The sequence below is a fragment of the Oryx dammah genome, unplaced genomic scaffold, assembly GCF_014754425.2.
Source record: "Oryx dammah isolate SB20612 unplaced genomic scaffold, SCBI_Odam_1.1 HiC_scaffold_29, whole genome shotgun sequence".
Taxonomy (NCBI): domain Eukaryota; kingdom Metazoa; phylum Chordata; class Mammalia; order Artiodactyla; family Bovidae; genus Oryx; species Oryx dammah.
This window is the reverse complement of record NW_024070213.1, coordinates 5212130-5235862: the sequence shown is the minus strand read 5'-3', so window position 1 is coordinate 5235862 and position 23733 is coordinate 5212130. Positions and strand designations below refer to the sequence as shown.

The window sequence follows — 23733 nt, the reverse complement described above, 5'->3', positions numbered from 1 at the left end:
TGGTAAATGTCATGTTGCCTATATTTTATCACAATTGTAAATTTTGTTTTGTTTTTAAATTCTTGACTGCTGCCCATGGCATGTGGAATCTTAGTTCCCTGACCAGGGAATTGAACGGGTGCCTCCCGAACTGGAAGGTGGGGTCTTAACCACTGGATCGCTGGAAAAGTCCCTACTTTATTTTTTAGATTTTATTTTTATTTATTTACTTTCTTGGCCATGCTGAGCAGTTTGCAGGATCTTAGCTCCCTGACCAGCGATCAGACCCCTGTCCCCTACAGTGGACGTGCTGAGTCCTAACCACTGGACCACCTGGGAAGTCCCTACCACAGGTTTTTTAAAAAGTGAAAAACTATTGTGAGATGTATTGCACTTGCAAAAAAGGTGTACATGTGTACAGTGTAAAGAATAATAGAGAAGTCCCTGGTGTCTTACCACCTGGCTTAGATTATGCTGTCTGCACCCTTCCCTGCTGGGGCCTCTCCCTCCCAGCGGATGGGACCCACCACCCCTCCAAAGTGCCCCTTAGCACGTTCTGTTTCCCTGTGGCGTGGCCACACACACGCACACATGCTCTCCTACGTTCTTGGGCTTTGCCTGACTTCAAACTTGACTTGTCTGGAGCCACGTGTGTGCGTCCCCGTGACTGTCGAGGTCGCCCATGGCTCTGCCGAGCCCTGCCCTCCAGGCAGCCAGGCCGCCCACCCTGGCCCCTGGCGCCACATCACTTGCTGGGACCACTGTCACGCTGGAGCTCAGGAGAGGGTGATGTAGCTGCATGTGAGTTCCCTGCAGCCCAATTCTGATCCGGGGCGGGAGGGCAGCTGGGGACAGGAGCTGACTCTGGTGCTATGGATGCCTGCCTCCTGGCTCTCCTCCTGGGAGCTACTCCGTCTCTCTGTGCCATCACTAGTTTTCCAAAGCAGGTGATAAGGCAGCATCAGGGTGTGAGGGTGACCACCTAAGATCCCCAGAGAGGCGGCGGGGTGAATGCAAGCGGCAGAATTCTTGTTGGATGGGCCTTGATGCTAGCAGCTTCTCCTTTTTCTAATCACTCCACAAGGCATGTAGAACCTTAGTTCCCTGACCAGGGATTGAACCCACACCCCCTGCGTGGAAGTGCCAAGTCTTAAACTTTGGACCAACAGGGAAGTCCCCTCTTCTCCCTTTTTCGCTTCTTGTCTCAACCTGGCAAAAATGCTCAGCTTGCAATCTCCTTGTTCCATTTGTGGGGAAATTAAACACATTTAAGAGCAAATTTAATTAGGGGATTTGTGATCGTTAGCTAAGTTAATTATTTTTAGAAAAATGTAATGTACCAAGCCGAATATAGCACACGGTGGCATGCTCAATAAATATTTGTTGGAACGAAGGGTAATTTTACAAGCCAGTCAAGTCACATATAATGGGGTTATTTGGCTCTAAAATTAATGAAGTGACAGGAGAGCAGTGACGGCTGCTAAAAATAATCTGCGTGCTCGTAGGACGTCAGAGAGCCGTCAAGAGGCTCGTGCTGGGTCTCAGCCCGGAGCCAGGCACAGAGCGAGCTGGCGCGCCGTGTCCCGGGAGGCGTGCAGGGGGCGTCTGTGACCGGGGCCCGAAGCCTGAGCTTTTCAGCACTCTGAGCGGGCCTGCCTGGGGGCCGCGCCTGCCCTAGCCACGCTCAGGACCAGTGGACATAAGCTGGGAGGCCACTTCATAGTTTGTGTGTGTCTCAAGTTCAGCTGGGGTCCTGGGGGTGGGGTGCTGGGGATGGGGGGCCCCTCCTTGCCTTTTCCTAGCTCTTGGTGGCTCTGGAAGGTGTCCGTGTCCTTGGCTCGTAGGCACATCACTCCAATCTCTGCCTCTGTCGTCACGTGGCCTTCTTCCCTCTGTGTGTGTTCATATTTCCCACTTGTAAGGACACCGCCAATCCCGCTTGTAGGGCCCACCCCAATCCTGTAGGCCCCATCTTACACCGATTACCTCGGCAGAGGCCTTGTCTCCAGATAAGGTCACATTCATGGGTCCCAAGTGGATGTGAAACTTTAGGGGACCCTATTCCACCTATTCTGGGCTTCCCAAGTGGCTTAGACGTAAAGAATCCGCCTGCCAAGCGGGGCACATGGGTTGGATCCCTGGGTCGGGAAGATCCCCTACAGGAGGAAATGGCAACGCACTCCAGTATGCTTGCCTGGGTAATCCCATGGATAGAGGAGCCTGGTGGGCTAGAATCCGTGGGGTCGCAAAGAGTCAGACACGACTTAGCAACTCAAGAACAACAAACAACAAATTCTACCCACAGGCCCCTGCACGTTGCGTCTGAAAGTGAAGTCGCTCAGTCGTGTCCGACTCTTTGTGACCCCATGGACTGGAGCCTATCAGGCTCTTCCGTCCATGGGATTTTCCAGGTAAGAGTGCTGGAGTGGATTGCCATTTCCTTCTCCAGTTGTGCTAAAACCTGGTTATTATTATTACTACTATTGTTTTCTTAGAAGAGAGGGCCATGGGGATAGATTGTATACACACAGTGGGTCGTGTTTCGTCTTGACTCTGCCCATTCCGAGGTTCTTCTGGAAAAGTGTTCTTGATTTAGAAAGAGCAGAAGGATTTGTGTCTCTGTTTTCCTTTGAAAAAGACTGTGAGGCTTGCGTTTTCGCAGTGCCCACAGCTTACAAACCGACAAGTGCTTTTAGAGTAACTTTGCCTTTATCATTTCATTCTGCATGCTTCCAGCCATCAGACAGTCATTTTCTCAGACACACACTCCACCTACTGACACCTTGGGGCCTTCAGTGATCCTACATCGTGTCTCATCCCCGTCCTTAGAGGAGGGGAGACGGCCATCGCCACACAGTGTGGGTGTTGGGCGTAAACCTAGGGTATTCTGCCCTTGGTGTCGCTTGTGTTGGCTGAAAAGGAGATGCTGTAGGTCTCTTCCTTTTAAGACTCTCGCTTCGCTCGCTTGACAGGTAAGGAGGACGCGCTATTCAGCAGATGCTCAGGCTTCTGTCATTTGGATTTAAGTAGCACTTGTCACTCTCCTTGGGGCGTGTGGCCAAGCACAATGGCAAGGGAGGGGGATGCTGTCCTAGGTTGTGTTGTTCCACTGTGACGCCTTCTCTACTTGTCATGGGTGGAGACCTTCTTGCTTATGTTCTGAGAAGGTGGAAAGGACATCGAGAAATGGCAGGTGGCTTTTCACCTGAGAATTCCATGGCTAATTGTCGTGGGAGCATCTTTGGCACAGTGTCTGGGCCAGAGGAACCACCTTCAGTAAGGACCTTGTAAACATTTGGAGCAGGAGAAGCTTGGGCTGAGCCAGAGGCAAAAGAAACCGGTGGTGAGAAAGGTGGGCGGAGGCAGGAATTTCGGGGTCCATTCTCGGGGTTTCAGGTGTGGCCTTGAGTTACAGCCTGTGGGACTTCTGGGTGAATATCATCTGGTGATATGGCTGTATTGGACATCCGTGTGTGTGTGTGTGTGTGTGTGTGTGTGTGTGTGTGTGTGTGTGTGCTTAGTCGCTCAGTTGTGTCCTATTCCCATGGACTGTAGCCCACCAGGCCCCTCTGTCCATGGGAATTCTCCAGGCAAGAATACTGGAGTGGGGAGCCTTTCCCTTCTCCAGGGGATCTTCCCAACCCAGGGACTGAACTCAGGTCTCCCACATTGCAAGTGGATTCTTTACCATCTGAGCCACCAGGGAAGCCCCTGAATAGGTAACAATCCCTTCTGTAGTGGATCTTCCCGACACGGGAATTGAACTGGACTCTCCTGCATTGCAGGTGGATTCTTTACCACCAGCTGAGCTACTAGAGAAGCCCCAGTTGAAATAGATGTGACCAGCCTGTAAACAGGAAGAAACAGTTAACCTGTGTTGAAAATAAACTTGTGGTTACCAGGGGGTGAGGGGTGGGGGTAAGCTGGGAGATTAGGATTGACACATAGACACACTCATAGGTAGGTAATCAGGACCTACAGTGCAGCACAGGGCACACCACTCCGTGCTCTGTAATGACCAGTGTGGGAAAATAGCCTAAAGAGTGGCTATGTGTACTTGCATAATTGATTCATTTTGCTGTACACCTTCCCTGGTAGCTCAGCTGGTAAAGAATCCACCTGCAATGAAGGAGACCCTCGTTTGATTCCTAGGTCAGGAAGACCCCCTGGAGAAGGGATTGGTTACCTATCCATGGGCTTTCCTGGTGGCTCAGCTGGTAAGGAATCTGCCTGCAAAGCGGGAGACCTGAGTTCTGTCCCCGGGTTGGGAAGGTCCTCTGGAGAAGGAAAGGCTCCCCACTCCAGGATTCTGGCCTGGAGAATTCCATAGACTGTATAGTCCATGGGGTCACAAAGAGTCGGACACGACTGAGCGACTTTCACTCTTTTTCCTTTGAAACTAACACAACGTTGTAATTAACTACACCCTAATTTAAAAAACAAAAAGCAAAACCCAAACAGTTAACCCGCAGTTGGTTTAGTGTGAGTTATCTTAGTAAGGTGTGGCTTCCACCCCCTTCCTTGCCTGTCTCCATCGCACAGTGCATCCTCTGAAATACCGTGTTTTCTTGTTGATTGGCTTTCTTCCACTTTGAAGCTGAGGCCCTTGTCCTGTCACTGCTGTGCCCAGGCTTCAGGGATACCAGCACACAGTAGGTGCACAGTGCACATCTAGGGTAGGGCCCCAACTCCCGCAGCCCAGAGCACCACCCCCTGCCTCAGCTTTGTGCTCCGTTAAGTGGGGATGGTGATGAGAACTCTTTCTGGCTGCCTTAGGGAGCGTGATGAGGGTCAGATGAAAGAATGGATGTAGCCCCTATTTTATTCTAAAATCGGCACACGGGGAGCCGGGTTCACCGGCCTGGCCCAGCGTCAGGGACCCCCAGCGCCTGGCAGTCAGCCCTGGATGCACAGACGGTGAACAAGTGAAAGGTGAGCTGCCCTTCAATTCGAATTGTCTAAACCTGACCCTTTGAGATGATACCTTGGGGCTCCTGACTCTTCCGTAATTTTTCACGCGCACAGCTGTTTGCTGTTACAACCTGGGCCGTTCTCCTTTCGTGTCTGATGCTCTGTGCTTCTTGCCCTCCAGGAGCTGAGCACCGGCTCCCGGCATCTGCGTGGCAGAGCTGGCAGACCTGGAGGTCCTCTGGGTGCAGGCCTCCGTGGGGCAATGGTGCCCTCAGACATGGCCCTTCCGTTCAGGGTGGGCCAGGGCCTTCCTTTCTGAGCACCCACAGGAGGCCCGGGCCCTGCTGCAGCTGGAGAGGTGTGCCCTTGGGCCCCCGCAACAGAGGACGCCTGGGCAACAGCAGCCGCCTGTCGGCTCGCAGCCCTGGGGGCTGGCTGTGCCTGCAGGACTGCTTTCTCTCCTTGGCTTCGGGCTGGGGTCCGCCCTGTGTCCCCCCACGGTCAGCCCTGTGTGTGCCCGTGTCCCCATCGCCTCTCCTTCCCAGGCCACATTTAACCTTGAGCTTTCCTTTAAAGGCCCTCTCTCCAAATTCAGTCATCTTCTGAGGTCCTGGGGGTTAGGACTCCAACAAATGCATTTTGGGGGAAAGGTGATTCACCCGACAGGCTCCTTCGTCGGGGCCCCAAGTAGAAGAACCATTAGGCCACGGCCAGCTTTGGGACTGTATCAGCCATGGGTTCCTGGCTGTCTGGGGACCCGGGTCTTGACTCTGGCTGGCCCTTGGTTTGCACCAAGTCTGGGAGATCCTGTGCGGCTCCTGGCTCAGCCTGGGCTGGGGTGGCCCCCCAGGCAGCCCTGTCCCGTGATCGCCCACAGCCCCAAAGCCCCTGCCCGCAGAGGGCCCACCCCAGGTACCCATGTCCCTGTTGGGCTCACACACTCCCTGCCTGAGCAAACTTGGGAATTAGTGGGTCAGTCAGGCTGCATGTACAGCAAGCATATGTTTCCTTCCGGAGTTGGGAGATTGCTTTCCTGTTCAGTCCGACTCTTTGTGACCCCATGGACCTGCAGCATGCCAGGCTTCCCTGTCCATCACCAACTGCCGGAGCTTGCTCAAACTCATGTCCATTGAGTCGGTGATACTATCTAACCATCTCATCCTCTCTCGCCCCCTTCTCTTCCTGCCTCCAATCTTTCCCAGCATCAGAGTCTTTTCCAGTGAGTCAGCTCTTCCCATCAGGTGGCCAAAGTATTAGAGCATCAGCTTCAGTATCAGTCCTTCCAATGAATATTCAGGGTTGATTTCCTTTAAGACTGACTGGTTTGATCTCCTTGTAGTCCAAGGGACTCTCAAGAGTCTTCTCCAGCATTATGGTTTAAAAGCATCAATTCTTCAGCACTCCGCCTTCTTTATGGTCCAACTGTCACATCCGTACGTGACTACTAGAAAAACCATAGCTTTGTCTAGACGGAGCTTTGTTGGCAAAGTGGTATCTCTGCTTTTTAATACACTGTCTAGGTTTGTCATAGCTGTTTTCCCAAGGAGCAAGTGTCTTTTAATTTCATGGCTGCAGTCACCGTCTGCAGTGATTTTGGAGCCCAAGAAAAAATAAAATCTGTCACTGTTTCCTCATCTTTTTCACTCTCCTCTTTCACCCTGATCAAGAGGCTCTTTAGTTCCTCTTCACCTTCTGCCATTAGAATGGTATCATCTGGCGTATCTGAGATTGTTGGTATTTCTCCCGGCAATCTTGATTCCAGCTTTGACTTATCCAGTCCAGCATTGGCATGATGTTCTCTGCATAGAAGTTAAATAAGCAGAGTGGCAGTGTACAGCCTTGATGTACTTCATATACTCGATGAGTGGCAGGACTTACCTGGTGGCTCAGTGATTGAGACTCTGCACTTTGAATGTAGGGGATGTGGGTTCGATCCCTGATTGGGGAACTAAGATCCCACATCTTGTGCAACCAAAAAAAAATTTTTTTTTAATAGGATAAATAAAAAAGAGTGAGTAGCACTTCCTACCAGAAAATATATAAATTTATTTATTCTGCCAAGCCTGTTGTCAGTCCCACCTTATGGATGAGGGAACAGGCACAGACAGGTGGCTGGCCACGGTTGCCCAGCTGGTAGGTGACCGGTCCAGGCTTGAGGCTGGGCAGTGCGTCCTGTGGCTAAATCGAGGGGGAGTTTGGGGCAAAGGTGGGTATGGTTCTGCTTCTGTCCCCCCAACGCTAGCACCTTCCTCGGCCCTGCACCCTGAGAACCCCGTGCCCCAGGAATCAACCTGCCAGCTTGAGCAGCCCCAGCTCCTACTCCGGTTTTGTTTCTGGCATTCGATTTCTGTTGTCGTGGAAACGGGGTGGCAAGTGTTCTCATTAGCACTGGGCCCTCCTGAGGCGGCCAGCGTCCAGGGGAGGCACTGTGGGGCGCATGGGCCTGCGCTCTGCGTCCTGCTTGGCATTGGGACAGGCACCCAGGCTGAGCCCCCTCGTGGACCCTCCCGTCCACCTGCCCGGCAGCCAGGCCGAGATCGAAGGCGTATTGGAGGCCAGAGTCTATTGTTGAGCTTTTTGCTGAGCCAAACACCACATCTTAAGTCACACACAGGAATGGATACTCCCTTCCTTCCTTCTTCTTGTGGTTTCTTTTTTTTTCTTCCTGGGGAGTAGTTTGCCTGCCCATGAAGCCGTTGGCAGCAGAGATAGAAATAAGACTTTGTGGTTAGCAGAGTCCTATCGTGTGAAAACGACTCCATCCTCCTGGCAGCTCGGTCCCCTGTGGCCTTCCTCAAAGTCGCCTGAAAGGGGCCTTTCCCTGGAATTGCAAGTCATGTCAGCATCCTTGACAGGGCCCCCGCATGACCGTGGTGTGTGTCTCACGCGTCTCCCCGCCGAGTCCCCACTGGCCTCACGCTCGCCTGCACATCTCACCCCTCCTCCGATCGCGCCTGCTTCGCCAGTGAGTCCTCCCTCTTTCCTTTTTTTTCCTTTAAATATTTTTTATTCAGTTATTTGGCTGCACCAGGTCTTCTTTTCTGCACTTGGGATCTTTGATCTTCCTTGTGGCACGTGGGATCTAGTTCCCCTACCAGGGATTGAACCCGGGCCCCCTGCGTTGGGAGCATGGAGTCTCAGCCACTGGACCCCCAGGGAAGTCCTGCTCTCTGTTTTCTTTCCCGTCATTTTCAGCAGAAGCCATGCCCGGGCCAGCCCTCGTTCCTTCTCTGATTTATGGTGGAGGGTCATTCATCCCAGAATGGACCCTGGGCTGGTTCTTCGACCTTCCCCAGGAAGGTGGTGAGGATGTGGTATGAGGTCGGTGGGAACAGGGGCCTCTCGTAGCCCCTTGGCCCAGATGGACCAGTGCCTGATTTGCGGAATGAAGCCTGTTGGGAAGTTTGCATAGCTCCAGTGGGTGATGTGGGTCTTTGGGTCTTGATAGAGGGGTGGTGTTGGGAGTGTTGTCGGGGACAAGTAGCAATTAAAAATTTTAGGGCTCTTGAAGGTGATGAATTTCTCTTTAATGATACGATGGATTTTCTCTTTCTCTTTTGATTCTGCCTTCTCTTTAAACTGGCGGTTTGGGGCCAGTATCTGGGTCCTCTTGTCCCCCCTGGATGAGAGATTCGGGCTGCCTTTTCTTCAGAGGCAGCGTCAGTGGAAGGGGCGGTCTGGGGGTTGGGCGGTCTGGGGGTGAGCCCAGCTGTGCCCTGATTAGCACCAATTGCTGCAGTTGAAATGGGAGACATCGGTACAGCTGATGTGTGCCGAGATCTTTGGGGCCTAGGAGCTATCCCTGTCTCTTAATGTGCTTCATCTCATGCAATCTGCATAGCAGTTTTATTTTACAGCAGAATTGAAGCACAGAAAGGCTGACTAACACACCCAAGGTCACACAGCAAATGGGAACAGGAGTCTGAAGTTTGGTGGGAGCTCTTAACCTCAGCTCGAGGCTTGAAGGCCATCTCCCTGGGACCTTTTGGGGGACAGAGTGAGATGATGGTTATTCAAATACTCCTGGGCCACAGACACCGAGACGCTTCCCGCACATGCTCCTTCCCCGCTGATGGAATAAAGAATTCACGTCTTCCCTGGCCTCCGCCCGGAGGGTCCTTAAAGAAAAGGTCGTCAGTGTCCAAGTCTGCAGGTGACCAAGATACCCCTTCCCTCAAGGAGGTCACAGATCAGTTTTAACATTAATTAATTTATTTTTGGCTCTACTGGGTCTTCATTGCCACATGCGGGCTTTCTCTAGTTGCAGCGAGTGGGGCCTGCTCTCTAGTTCCGGAGCGCGGCTTCTCGTTGCGGTGGCTTCTCTTGCTGTGAGGCTCGGGCCAGGGGCTGTGGCTCGCGGGCTCTAGAGCTCAGGCTCAGCAGGTGTGGTGCACGGGTTTGGTTACCCTACAGAGTGGAGAACCTTCTCAGATCAGGGATCCAACCCCTGTCCCTTGTGTTGACAGCTGTCTTGGGGTCAGAGGCCCAGGAGCATTTGAATAACTACCGCCTCACTGGACTATGAGAGAAATCCACAGACCGATTTTTGCCTCGACCATTCACATCGCTGTGTTAGGATGAGTCTAGCCAGGGAAACCAGCCTTTGTGGGGAGGGTTTAAGGAAGCTGAATGCAGGGAGGATCCTAGTTTACTCTCTAAAGCCGTTCTTCTGGGACAATAGTGAAAGTCGCTCAGTCCTTTGCTACCCCATGGACTATACAGTCCATGGATTCTCCAGGCCAGGATACTGGAGTGGGGAGCCTTTCCCTTCTCCAGGGGATCTTCCCAACCCAAGGATTGAACCCAGGTCTCCTGCATTGCAGGCAGGTTCTTTACCAGCTGAGCCACCAGGGAAGCCCTCATTTTACTTAGACTTGATGATAAAAGGTGGAGAGTGACTGAGCCAGGCCAGGTGGCCCTTCCCAGGTGGTGCTGGGAGGGGATGGCTGGGGGGGGTCAGACCCTGTCCACCTTGCGGGGACTGTGATGGGCTTTGTGCCTCTTGCCTTTTCTTCCCGAGGGGGTGGATTACTGAGTTCTCCACCCTCCCCCCAGGGGTATCACAAGGTACACAGGCACAGTCAAGACTCTGAAGAGTCCTGCAGAAGAAAGAAAAACCTCCTGGTTAGCTCTGCTTTACTCAGTATTTCCTCCACTTCTTTGACCCTGAATTCATACAAGACCTGTGAGCGTCCTTGTCTGTGGAACTCACTTGGGGAAATAATGATGGGGATCAAATAAATAGCGATCTTGCTCAGTAAATACTGCCGGTTTCCAGTCTTTCTTGGGTTCTGTTGGACTTCGAAAAGCTGAAAGCCCTGCTGGAATGTTCTCTCTGTCTGAAAAAGTAACAATGACAGATGCAAGGAGGAGGAAGTGGTCTGGTATGTTTTCTGTTGGCAAAGCGGCCCCCAGGCTCTGAAAGCTCGGGGACCTGGGCCCAGAGCCCCCCTTTGCCGTGGCTCCGTGGCCGTGTGCCCCGACCCCCCACCTCTCACAGCCTGCTGATCGGCAGCCCCGCTCTGTCTTTGCACTCAGAGGACTTTTATGGAAGAGCGCTTGCCACCAGTGTGCTTTGTCCTGTCCTTTCTGCTGATGAGGCTGACTACGAGGACACAGAGGTTATGCTGGGGCGCAAGTCAGTGAATGTGTATCTGTTCTGGCTGCTCAGCTGGTGGGACTGGCAGGCCAGATCCCAGCTCCGTTTCCTACTACCTGTGGGACCTTGGCTTTATCTTCCCCGTCGGCAAAGTGACAGTGACCGAGGCAGCCCGCTTGCTTCCTTGAGGAGCCCTGCGGCCACCCCGCCCGCCCAGAGCAAGACCTGGGGCAGCCAGGCGGCTGCTGGCTCTTCTGTATCACTGCCGGCCTCTGCTTGGCCTCCTGCCTCTCCTCCCAGCTAAGTGCCTGCCTACGGGATCCAACAGTGTTAAGACCTTCCCAAGATGTGTCTGCCACTTCCCCACGGCTGCTGCTTTGTGCCGAGGATGTCGTAGCTGGGTAGCTGGGTTCCACTAGGAATTTAGCTTCCTCCTTGGCCAGGTCACCTGCTTGCTGGGCTTCCGTTCCCTGGTCTGTGGTGGCCCCCCGCCCTGTTCCCCCAGCTGGCTGTCTCCCCAGAAGCCTGTGTGAGCTCATATATGAGGGTGTGGGGTGGGCAGGCCCTCCTCGATAGAGTCAGACTTCCTTCCTCCCTGGCGCAGGCCATAGTCTCCATCCCCACCCTGCAGGCCTTTCTGGGTTGGGGAGACTTCAATGTGGGCATGGGATGGGACAAGAGAAGGGAACTCGAGGGTGAAGAGCTGGCAGTTTGCTGAGCAGGATGTCAGAAGCATCGCCTCTCTTCCCGGCTTGTTAGCCAACCTCCTGCTACAGGACAACCCAGGGCAAAAGAACACACTTCCCCTGCCTCCTGGGAATGTGGGGATGGAGACTGGCACCCTCTCTCTCTGCCTCGTGGGCCGGGCTCCTTTAAGATTAGACTCGAAGGCAGCCTCCTCCAGGAAGTCTGCCTGGACTGCTGCTTGTTCCCTCCTGGGTCCCCAGCATCTTCATAGATCTCCATTATCTGTGTCCTGGATGCCGAGACCCTCTGCTTCTGGGCAGGGCCTGTGTCTGAGTCCTTGCCCGGCCCTCCTGGTGCCAGGCTTGACTTCAGGGCACGTCCACGAAGTGGTTGTCGGATGAGTGAATGAGCAGGTGGAGACTGAGGCCAACTCCATCATGATTACGCTGGCGAATGTGCACAAAAATCCAGACTTCTTTTATTAAGCGGAGGAAATCTGTATTTAAAGGCAAGTTAATATATATTGTTGTTGTTATCATCGATTATTTTCTATCACCTGTTTCAGAACTCCTTCTTAATGGAATCGAGCACTACAAAAAAAGTGAACTCATCTAACCACCCCTCCTTTCCCCAGCCCCTGACTACCTAAGGTCCCAGACACATATAAGGACACATAAAGGGGAACAAGAGATGAAGTGTGTCCCTCCCAACAGAAGTTCGTGTGCAGCTGGGGAAGTGAGACACGCCTTTAAACTTGGGGTACACTTGGGAACAGAAGGGTTCATCCGCCTAGAAGGCCTGGGAGGGGAGGGAACACCCCTCCAAAAGGGAGGAAGCCGGCAGATCCCAGAAAGCTATGTCCTGGGACAGGCTCAGGGCCTCCTTCCCTTCCTTCCAGCCATGCCCATGACTGTCCTGGATGTACAAGATCATCAAAACTCTCACAGGGTACTTTTTTTTTTAATTTACCATCTTAACCATTTTTATTTATTGATTTATTTTCGGCTCTTTGTGGGTGCACATGGGTTTTCTCGGTGGTGAGCAGGGGCTATTCTTTGCTGGGGAGCGCGGACTCTAGGGCTCATGGGATTAGCTGTTGCGGCTCGCAGACTCTGGAGGGCAGGCTCAATAGACGTGACCCACGGGCTTGGTTGCCCCACGGCACGTTCTTCTTGGACCATAGATCGAACCCGTGACTCCTGCCCTGGCAAGTGGATTCTTAACCGCTGAGCCACCCGGGAAGTCCCCTCACAACGCACTCGCTGAGCATCAGCTGAGGGTTTTACACTTTTTCTCATGAGTCCGCGCAACCCTGAGGGAGAGGAGGTGTGCTTAGGATACGTATTTTACTCAGGATTCAGAGGGCTTCTGTTGAAGGCCTGTGTGCCGGGCCCCGAACTGGGCTTCCAGAGTACAGACAGAGGCCCCTGGACTCGGGGACTGTCTGTTTAAACTGGAGATAGACAATTTGTTCCTCATTTTAAAAAATATTTCTGCCGGACAGCAAAGCGACTCAGTTATACGCACTCATAATAGTTTGCGTCGACCATGCCAAAGTCACAATCCGCCCTCCCCAACCCCGCTCCTCCCTTGCAGCCACAGGCCTGTTCTCTCCGTCCGTGAGCCTGTTTCTCGCTCGTCGATAGGTTCGTTTGTGTTGTGTTTTAGATTCCACGTGTGAGTGGTGTCCTGTGGTCTTTGTCTTTCTCTTTCTGACGCGCTTCACTTGGTGTGACACTCTCTGGGTCCATCCGTGTTGCAGCAAATGGCATCGTTTTGTTCGTTTTTATGGCTGAGTAGGGTCCCATGGGATACGCCTGCCACAGCTTTATCGGTTCATCTGTGGGTGGACAGTTAGGTTGATTCTATGTCTTGGCTACTGTGAACTTTGGGGCTCGTGTATCCTTTTGAATTACAGTTTTGTCTGGATATATTTGCCCAGGAGATTGGATCATAGGGAAACTCTGTTTCTGGTTTTTTGAGAAATCTCCACACTGTTCTTCATAGTGGCTCCAATTTACATTCCCACCAACAGTGTGGGAGGGTTTCTGAGACAGACTGTTTACTAAAACATAAAATAACAACAGTGTGATGACTTCAGGTCAGGAGTGAAGTGGGCTGCTGTGCCAGTCAACCCAGGGACTCTGGAGTGGGCTTCCAGGGAGGGCTCCTGGAAGTCTAACAAGGGGCTGGTTATCTAAAGCTGGGGCCAGGCTTCCGGCAGATGGGCTGAAGGAAGCCTGGCCGCCTTAGAATAGGCTCTAGTTTGGAGCGCCATGGTCTGTTCTGTGGACCTGGGTGAGCCAGGCCAGCAGAAGAAGGTCTCTTAGCGCTGTGATCCTTGGGCTAGGGCCAGCGGAGCCTCCGGGCAGCAGCTGTCTAGGCCATTCAGGATGTTGGCTCACACTTGACTGGTCTGCCTGTCCTTGCCTGCCCCCAGCTGTTGGCAGAGTCCAGAGCGCCCACCCTGCCAGAGCCCGTGGCTTCCTTGGGGAGGGAGGGTACCCGGTTGCCAGGGCAACCAGAGGTGGGAGGCCAGGGCCTCGGGCAAGTAGCCAGCTGATCTGCCTGCAGCCTTGGGGAGCAAGGACCAGAGCAGGCGGATCCCAGCCTATGGCCCAGAATGGCGAGGACCCCTGCTAGCTCCTCGCCCCTTAGGAAGGAAGGGGGTGCAGGATAGGGGAGCATCCCTCACTGACCAGCCCCCCTGCCTCCCAACTGCCTGCTCTGACCCCCGGCCAGGCTGCTGAGGGTGTTTGGGGGCTCCCTGGGGGCTGGAGGGTCTGGGGTCCGGGACCCTGCCCAGCCTTGGTCCTGAGGCTGAAGGGTGCCCATGCTTGTCCTTAGATGCTGACTCCCTGTGGGCGCCGCACGGCCGTGCAGCATCCAGACCCCTTGCCTGTCCACCCTCTACGGTTCCCGAGTCGGCTCCAGCAGGGTTTCCCCGCCTCAGCACCCCGCATGTTTTGCCCTGGATGACCCCCCATGGGGATGGGGGTGTCCCAGACACGACAGGTATCCATCAGCATCCTTGGCCCCTACGCACCAGATGCCAGCATGACCTCCTGTCTCCACATGTCACAGCCTAGAGTGTGTCCAGGCAGGGTGCGTGAAAGCCGAGGGCCGTCGTGCAGAGCCGCACGGCGGGAGCACGGAATTGGAGTCCCAGGCTCCGGCTCTGTGTCCTGGCCCCACGCCCTACAAACCTTGTTTGCACCCTCACTTTAGGGGCGACACTGTGTCAAAGAAACTTGGCCGGGGGGCTCTCCCTCCTTCCAGAGAAGCCCTCACTTAAGGTCATGTCCCCATTTCTCCTGATGGGAAAACTGACACCGAGAGAAGTTAACTTGCTCAAGGTCGGACACCCAGACGGGTAGTTCACGGGATGCTCATGCCCGACTGAGTCCTTGTCCTCTTCCTCCCTACCCATCCCCACCCCACCGCCTCTTTCTTTGGCCAGTGTTCTCATGCTGGGAGAAGCAAGGGAGGTGCCTGGATGCGGCAGAAGGCAGCTGACTTCCTGCGACGAGCATCCTTTCCTCCACTGGCTTCTGAATGTGCTTTGATGCAGGTGTACTCTAGATGGTACAGGAGACATAAGAGACTCGAGCTTGATCCCTGGGTTGGGAAGATCCCCTGGGCCTGCGTCCAGAGGCCTGGCGATGACTCTGACATCTGGGCTGGTCTTTGCTATTTTCAGGGACTTGGAAGATAACCTGAGGAAAGAGCTTGCGCACTCTGCCAGTGTCTGAAAATGGTCCGAGGGCCTGGTGGACCCGATTCCTGGAAGGATGGAGGCAGCAGGGAGAAGCTGGGTGCTCTGGGGGGGACAGAGAGGATACACAAAGGTCCAGGGCTGGGAGGAGTTCTGGGGCACAGCTGTGGCCGAAAAGGTCAAGCAATTAGCACATCCCTGGCTGTTCCGGGCGGGAGGAGGAGAGCGGTGGGCCGTCTGACCCGCCCCCCTCCCACCACCAGTCAGCCTTCGCCCGAGGCTGCCGGGCTGAGAAGGCGCTAGTGGGGAAGCAACTTCGGATCTCGATGGTGGTGAGTCAGTCCTGCTCTTCTTGCACCTGAGTTAGTACGCGCTAGTGCACTCGCCATCAAGCAGCCAGCCTCCTCCGCCTCACTCTCACGTGAGCCACACGTGGGGGACAGCTGTGGTTTCATCCGCAGCGTTGGCCCGACGCCTTCTTCGTGCTTGCTGGTTCTGTTCTGGTGGCCGAGGTTGTGACCCGTTTCAGTAACTGTTGTGTCCTCGGCGCTTGGCCAGGTGCTCGGTAAGGCAGGTGCAGCCGGAGGGTGTCCTGGGCCCTTTTGCAATGACATGGAGTGGCTGGGGCTCCTCAGGTCTGTATGAGTGTCTCCTGGTTGCTGTGATGAATCACCACGGATCAGGTGGCTTAAGGCAGCACAGACTTAATATCTGAGAGCTCTGGGGGTCGTGAGTCCTAAAGTCAGGGTGCCTGCTCGGCTGACTCCCTTCCGGAGGCCCCAGGGGAGAATCCTTTTCCAGCTTCCAAAGGTGCTCACGGCCCTTGGCTCATGGTCCCTTCCTCATCTCCAAAGCCAGCAGTCTGCATCTTCTAGTCTCTCTCTGCGTTGTCACACTGCCTTTTTCTCACTCAGATCCACCTGCGTTTCTCTTATAAGGACCTTTGTGATGATACTGGGCTTACCCAGATAATCAGGGACCATCTCCCATCGCGAGACCTTTCACTTGATAACACAGACAGAGTCACTTTTGTTCGCAAGGTCGCCGTTCCCAGGGATTAGGACGTGGACCTCCTTGGTGGGGAAGGAGACGTTATTCAGCCTACGTGTTGTTGTTCAGTCCCTAGGTCGTGTCCGACTCCTTGCAGCCCCATGGGTTACAGCGCGCCAGGCTTCCTTGTCTTCCCCTGGCTCCCAGAGTTTGCTCAGACTCCTGTTACAGTGAATGGTGATACCATCCAACCATCTCATCCGCTGTCGGCCCCTTCTCCTGCCCTCAGTCTTGCGCAGAAAATAGCACCTACAACTTCCAAAAAGAAACTGGAAAGGGAGGCTGGAGTCCTGAAACCTTCATTCATTCATGAATTCACTGTTCACCAAGTGTCGCTGGTGCTTCCTCTGGGCTGGGCCCTGTGCAGGGAGCTGGGAGGTCCGCAGGCCTTCCGTCTGCCCTGAGGGCGCTCTGGTCACCGATTCAGAAGCACAGAAGCACATGTGCGTCGAGTGTGTTAACCCTGGAAAGGAAAGGAAGGGAACAGATCAGGGTGGAGAGGTCGGGGGTAGGGACCTGGCTTGGTCCGGGCTAGCAGGGTGGGCATCTCCATGTGCCTGTAGCCCTCTGCTTTGCTCCTCTGGAGCTTTCTCTCCACACGCCTGACCCCGGGAACCACAGTGGGTCCTCAAGGCCCTTGTATTTTGTCTCCTTCAGAGTGGCATCCATTCCGGGTAGAGCTGCCAGCCCCAGAGGTGCATGGCTTCAAGCACCCGGAGAACTGGCCGCCTTTGGAAGGCGCGCCTCTGCCCAGCGGCGACTTCTCAGCGGGGCCGGGCTCCAGGCTGCAGGCGGACGCGAGCCGCCAGAGGGCGCCGTGCTTCCTGTGTTTCCCGCCCGCGGATCCCAAGCTCTCTTCCCAGGAGCGTTTGTTCCAGCGGCAGGTGCACAGAGAATCCGCTCTTTTTCTTAAAATGACTTAATGGTTTAATCTGCTTATTTTCTCAGCAGAGCACACTTTGGTCTTGCCTGGGTATGATGGGACATTAACGATCTGACTAATTAATATGAGTTCCGAGGCTCGGGGACCAGCCCAACTTGCTTCATCAGTTTAATCTTCCCCACCGTCTCTTGTTTCCTCTTACGAAGTGCATTTCTCTCTGAGTGTGTTGACCTCATTGGGCTGGTCCCGCTGAGGTTTCATGGCATCTCCAAGTGGGTGGGACACATCTCCAAGGGGCCGAGACCGTGGCCAACAAACGCAAGGGGAGATGGCCGTGAGACTTGTTTTTTTTTTTTCTTTTTGTAATTGAAATAGAGTTGATGTGGACTTCCCAGGTGGCGTTAGTAGTAAAGAACCTGCCTGCCAGTGCCGGAGACATAAGAGACTCGGGTTTGATCCGTGGGTTGGGAAGATCCCCTGGAGGAGGGCATGGCAACCCACTCCAGTATTCTTGCCTGGAGAATCCCATGGACAGAGGAGCCTGGCGGGCTACAGCCCATGGGGTTGCAAAGAGTCAGACAGGACTGAAGCAACTCAGCATGCCTGCACATAGTTGATTTACAACATTATGTTAGTTTCAGGCCATTTGCAGCAACATGGGTGGATTAGAGATTACCATACTAAGTGAAGAAAGTCAGACGGAGACGAATATCATATGATATCACTTCTATGTGAAATCCAAAACAATGATACAAATGAGCTTATGTACAAAACAAACTCACAGACATATAAAACAAACTCATGGTCACCAAAGTGGGTGGGGAGGGATAAACTCGGAGTTTGGGATTAGCAGATACATACCACTATATATTGGAGAAGGAAATGGCAACCCACTCCAGTACTCTTGCCTGGAAAATCCCATGGACTGAGAAGCCTGGTAGGCTACAGTCCATGGGGTCGAAAAGAGTCAGACACAACTGAGCAACTTCAGTTCACCACTATATATAAAATAGATGTGCCCATTTTTTTTTGGTAATTCTGAGTTTTTCTGGGGTTTCACCCCTTTTCTTCCTCCTTCCACTTCTTCTAGACTCTCTCTCCTTTATCGTTAATTAATGATGGATTTTCATGACCGGTGATTGATATTGCTTCCAACTACTCACTTAGAACCAGCGCGGCTGATTGGTGGAAATGTGGCAGATGGACCGTCCCCAGATTAAGAGAACAGAGCGTGCACTTCACAGGATTTGCCATCAGGTCAGGACGAATGTGACCAGGGTGCTGTGACTGACTGTCAGGGACTTGAGCCAAGGGGGCTGAGAAAACAGGAAGCAAAGTGGGATGGCCCCCTGGGGGTCGGGGCAGGCTGGCTTCAGGAGTGTGGTCTGGGTGTTCGTCAGAGGGGTGGGGTGATGCACACGATTCCCCACGGGCTCCAGAAGAGCCTGCTACCTGATGGTGGCCCTCGGCGTTCCCGGGGAGACCGGCGCCCTCCACATCCCCAGGCAGGCATGTCACCTGATCAGGCCGGGTCAATGCCCCCGCCTCTGGCATGCGACTGCGTTTTAATGTCACTCCGAGTCAGATGAGCAATGCTTTCGAGCCTCCTCGCTCCGAGCTTCCTGCTCCATGTCACGTGTTGATCACTGGGCACGGGTCCTCTGCGTGGCGTCTGGCCCCAGCTCTGTGCTAGCTGACTTCGGGAGGCCCTTCACACTTTGCACTTTTCAGAACAGGCGTCGGGGGGGGGTGGCTCGGGTCAGGCTGAGTGGCTGGCCCCGTCCGCCTGCCACCCTGATGTTTTCTGTAGAGTTGTAGTTTTGTTCTAATGCAGCCTAATTAGTGTCTGCTTGAAATGCTCAGCGACCTGAGAGATAGTGGTGGTGATGCCTGAGCAGGGTGTGCAGGATCTTCGAGGTGAGACGTGCCTGGCATGTGGTGAGTGGGATGGAGCGACGTCTGGGTTCTGTAAGAACTGATGACCCCGGGGTGTGTGGCCTCTTGTCATCCTGAACGCTAATTAATGAGACTGTTTCACACCTCGCTGCGGGCAGATAACGGGCTTTACGAGGTCTGCTTTGATTCTGCTCCTGTCGGGGGTCTCCTCTGTGTGCGGAGCCCACCTCTGGGGGCACAGGGGTGATTGGACTTGACCTCTGCCTCTGGGAGCTCATGATCGAACAGGACATCGGCGTGTCCACTCGATCGGTAAACTTGGGAGCTCTGGGCTGCGCGACCTTGAGCTGGCATGCGCCTGGTGCGCCCTCAGACTTGTCGAGCGGGTGACTCTGTAGGCTGCCCAGCGCAGGTGCAGGTAAGGGGCCGCGGACGGGAGAGACCCAGCATTTACCGCATGGCTGCTGCTGGACGCGCTGCCTCGTTAAATGAGTGGTCATGACAGGTCTGGTTCTAACCCCTCTGCAGAGGAGAGACGGTGAAAGTCAGAAGGACTTAAAGCCCAGGGTTACGGGATGTTTTGTGATGATTCTCCAAATTCTCCCGTCTTTCTGCTATTCTGTCTGCACCAGCACCGACCCTGGGCCAGGGAGCCTCTGAGCAGGACCATGGAGGAAGGAGTGTTTGCAGTGGGCTTTGCAGCCAGGCTCAGCCACTGGACACGGTGCTCCCGGGGGGCGATGGGGCACTGCTGGCAAAGACTGGGAGGGGTGACCACACCTGGCCCCGAGCTCTGTAGTGGTGGGAGGTGGGATGGCATGAGGAGGGGTTTGAGTTTTGTGTTGGGAGCAGTGGAGGACCAGGGCAGTCTGTGGGCAGAGGAGTGACTCCATGGGCCTGCATTTGAGAACAACATCTGGAGACACAGGCGGGGGTGATGGGGTGGACTGGAGCGGGGAGAAACCAGGAGCAGACATCCGTGGACCCATCCCCTGTCTCAGGCCCCTGGGGGATTCTTTCTACCCGATACTTTTGGAGAGGTGACTTGAATCAGTTGACCCACTTGCTTTCGGTCTGAAAAAACTATCAAGTCACCATTGGTCCCTAAAGGATCAGCCATCCTTTTATGAGCAAGAAGCCCGGGTCTCCTCCCGTGTCCTGGTTTCTGCTCGCCGGGTGGTTCATACGGTACGCCTGACGTTGAAGGCTCACCTGGAAGTCTTTCTTCCTGTTCTCCTTCTCACAGACAATTCGGTTTTTTCTGTGGTTCTCACAGTTTTCTGATCACGCAGGGCTCAGGGGAGGAAAAGGACTGCTTCTGGGCAGAGGGAGTGATCTGTGAGAGCTCCAGCCTTTTCTGTGTTTGCACCTAAGCAGGCTTCGGTGTTGGGAAGACCTGGGGTCCTGGAACTGGGGGAGCGTTCCTTCCTGATGGCCCTGCTTGGGATGTGAAAGCAGGTGGCTGGTGGGAGCGTGCTGTAGCGGCTGAGGTCTGGGAGTGTTGCCCCAGAGGCAGCCTGTCCCAGTAAATCCCTAATTGCAGAGCAAATTCCTTCCTCTCGGGCCCTCACCCTCTGTGTGGCCGCATTGCCGTAATTGGGTTCTTGGTGACCCACGACTGCCGGGCTAATGTAAGCCTTAATGGAAACGCTCTTTTTCCACCCAATTAAGTGGCTGGAGGTGGAATGTTTTGCAAGAACAGTCTGTTTCCAGTTCTTCTGACTTTGCGTCTCTTACCTACATTCTCTATCCAGCTCCGTTTTGTCTGCATAAACGCATTCACGGTCACTTATTTATTCTATGAATGTTTATTGGATATTTGTCGTGTGCCAGCTTTTGAACAGTGCCTGGCCAGTGGGACAGGGCGGTGGACACCCACGATTCCCTTTCCAGGGGTAAGGGATGGAAGCTGTCACGTGTGCTGGGAGCTGAGGGAACCCAGAGGAGGTACCCCAACTCTGCCCACAGGGTGGGGGGGTACAGAGAATGCTTCCTTGAAGAATCTGGGGTCCCGGGTGGAGTTGGCTGGGCATTTCTGGTGGTGAAACAGCTGGGGCAAAGGAATGACCTCACTGGGAGATGAAGAAGCATGGGAACTGCATCTCACCTTCGACAGGGGGTGGGGTTCATTTACCAGGAGTCTTTGGGTACCACTCTCAGGGGTTTGGTTATCCTGGAGCCAGTGGGAGTTCTGGGCTGCTCTTTATCAGGGAGTGACAGCCAGACAGTCTGCAAATAACAGAGAATCCAACTGAAAGCAGATTAAGAATAAATGGAACTCACTGGTGCATTTGATAGAAAGGCCTTGAGGTCACCAGCCTCAGGTATGGCTTGATCCAGCAGACAGATGGCATGGCTCAACTCTGTTCCCTTAGCTCTGCGGACCCAGTGCCTTCATTGCAGTTTCTGAGTGGTGGTAAGATGATGGGGGCGGCTTCCACCTACATCCTCTCTAGGTCAAGGCCAAGGCGAAAGAGTGTGCATCATTCTGCCTTCCTAGGGAAATCTCCTTGCAGCTGTTGGCTCTCACTGGGCCAGTTGCCTCCCTGACTGTGTTCTGGGGAGTCAGCGTACCCGCTGGCTGAGATCTAGAATACCTGAGTCCTGCTTCACCAGAGGACAGGCACATGGATGCTGGAGAGGAGAGGGAGTGGCGTGCAGATGGTCACCTGCAGAAGGGGAGAGGCTGACTTGGGGTGGGAAGAGGCTAAGAGAGGGTCTGTGGGAGGCTGACCGGCCATCCTGGTGAGACGTGGTCCCTGGTCGCCCCAAGGGCAGGACCCGAGATGCCGCCGCTGCAGAGGCTGGTTCTAAGTCCTACGTCGTGGTTGCTGCTTCTTTCTTCTTTGCTCTCTCCCACACACTGGGGCCTTTCGCCTACAGTCTTGGCCCCAGAATCAGCTCCATGGGCAGCCTCGCCTCCTCTGGTAGGCCTTTGATCTCCTTCCCTGTAGAACTGCTGTCGTCTCCTTTGAGTCCCCGCTATAGGGCATCCGTTCGCTGTCCCTTCTTTTAGCTTTAATTTGCACAAGTACCGCATGAACGCCGTCGTGGCAGAGCCTCCCTAGCCGCCTCCTGTCCTTGTGTCACGGCCCTCTCACTGGGGATGCTATTCTTGCCATGCTGGCGCACATCCTTTCATTCCTTTTTCTATGAATTAATTGTGTACAATAGAAATACATAGCTTTGTGTTTTCTTTTTTTACAAATGAATTTTTGAGTTTTTTCTTTTCTTTTTTTAGCTGTGCCATAGAGCATGCAGGATCTTGGTTTCCCCAACCAAGGATGGAACCTGTGCCCCTCTGCAGTGGAAGCCCGGAGTCCTAACCACTGGACGGCCACGGAATTCTCAGTTTTGAGTTTTCTGATTCCGTATTTTGCCTAAATATCACCCTGTCGTATTTTGGAACCTGCTTTTTAAAAGTCAGCACCATCACAGTACTCCCCTCGTGGTCCAGTGGGTTAAGGCTTCACTTTCCACCGCAGGGAGGGGCGGGCGCGGGTTCAGTCCCTGATCAGGGAGTGAAGATCCCACGTGCCTTGTGGCCCAAAAAACCAAAACATGAACAGAACTAGTATTGCAGCAAATTTGATGAAGACTTTAACAAATGGTCCTCACTGAAAAAAAAAATAATTCTTAAAAAAAAAGCCAAACTCAACACCATCATATGCATTGCACCCAATTAATTGTCCATTTGTTCCTTGAGAGTCTTCTCTGTGCCAGGGGCTGAGCCAGGCGGTTGGGCGGAAGCGGCCAGGACACACCCTCCCACATGTTTGTGCCCACACCAGCCCCCCAGGACCAGCCGGCCCCGTTGGCCACCAGCGGTCGTTAGCTCGGCCGCTGTAAAACCAGAGGCTGGCTGAACAGGACCGCTCTTCAGCTGCGGGCTCTTGCTGTGGGGTCAGCTACGCCTGTTGACCTCTGCTGGGCTTTGCCTTATTGAAATGCTCACATATTTCTTTTCGCCTCTCAACTTATTTCATCTCGAGAAATGACATGGAGCCTTGTACTGCAACAGAGCAAACCCCATCGATCAGACTGTTCAGGCTGAGTAATCCTCACGATGTGGGCAGCAGTCACGGCGCTTTCTTATTCCCGGGGTCTTGTCAGACGCTCATCCTACGCTGAGAACTTATGGCAGGTTAAATGTACATAAATACTCCAAGCTCATTACGTTGGGCTGGCATCCCCGAGACGGGGCCAGCTTGTCTTCCTCAGTAAAAACAAACCAGATCTGCCACTTGAAAGGTTAAGAGGCTCTTCCTCTTACGTTTGGCCACGTGGATGGCTGAAAGTCTCTTTCCCTATGTCTGGATCGGGAAGGGCGGCGGCTGTCCCTGGGACTGTTAGCACTCCCCGCCTTTTACCCTGGACAGCATGCAGGCATCCGTCCATTGCAATCCCGAGAATCCTGGAGCTGGAGCCTGGAGTCTTGACTTCTCGGGAAGGGTCGGAGCTCCTGTACCAAGGCGTTTATGAGGAGGATACGGCGGAAGTAGCTCATCCTCTTGAATTACGACATTCGGTCATTTGATCACCTGGTCTTTGGCTGTTAGGCAGGGCTGTCGAGTCTGTGGGTGTCATCGTGCTTGTTAAGGTCTTATTTGGGCCCTATGGTCTCTCCACTGAGCAGTGAGCTCCCCACGTGAAATACAACTTCATTTATTTTTAGAAGAGCTGCTCTGTTAGGAAGACCTTCATGGCTGATGAACTTAGTTATTCTGATAAACTGTGTAACTTCTGTGAAGAAGTGATCTCTCTGAGTGCAGAGTTGGTGGAGAGTCATGCAAAGCTCTCCCTTCCCCGGGAAAGCATGTGTGGGTGCTAAGTCGCACACATCAGTCGTGCCTGCCTCTTGTGACCCTGTGGACGGAGGGCTTTGTTTCACAGAGATTTTGTTGGGTCCTTCTAACACACGCAGAGTTAACCCTGACTCTCCCTCCCCAGCCTGTGGGGGTGGGGTGGGAGGACAAGGGTCTGGGGGGTGTGGCAAGGGCAGGGGTCTGGGGG

At 53.9% G+C, this 23733-nt stretch overlaps 1 protein-coding gene and 1 long non-coding RNA gene across 2 annotated transcripts in view; one reads left to right on the top strand and one right to left on the bottom strand.

Annotated features, from left to right (window-relative positions):
* Positions 1–23733, top strand: part of PARVB (parvin beta) — a 119287-nt gene that overhangs the window by 29308 nt on the left and 66246 nt on the right. The gene's annotated exons all lie outside the window — the stretch shown is intronic.
* On the bottom strand, positions 232–8438 carry LOC120858455. Its single transcript, XR_005719873.1, has 3 exons — positions 8427–8438; positions 3745–3748; positions 232–323 (listed from the first exon to the last, which is right to left on the bottom strand). It is a non-coding gene; the product is annotated as an uncharacterized LOC120858455 (long non-coding RNA).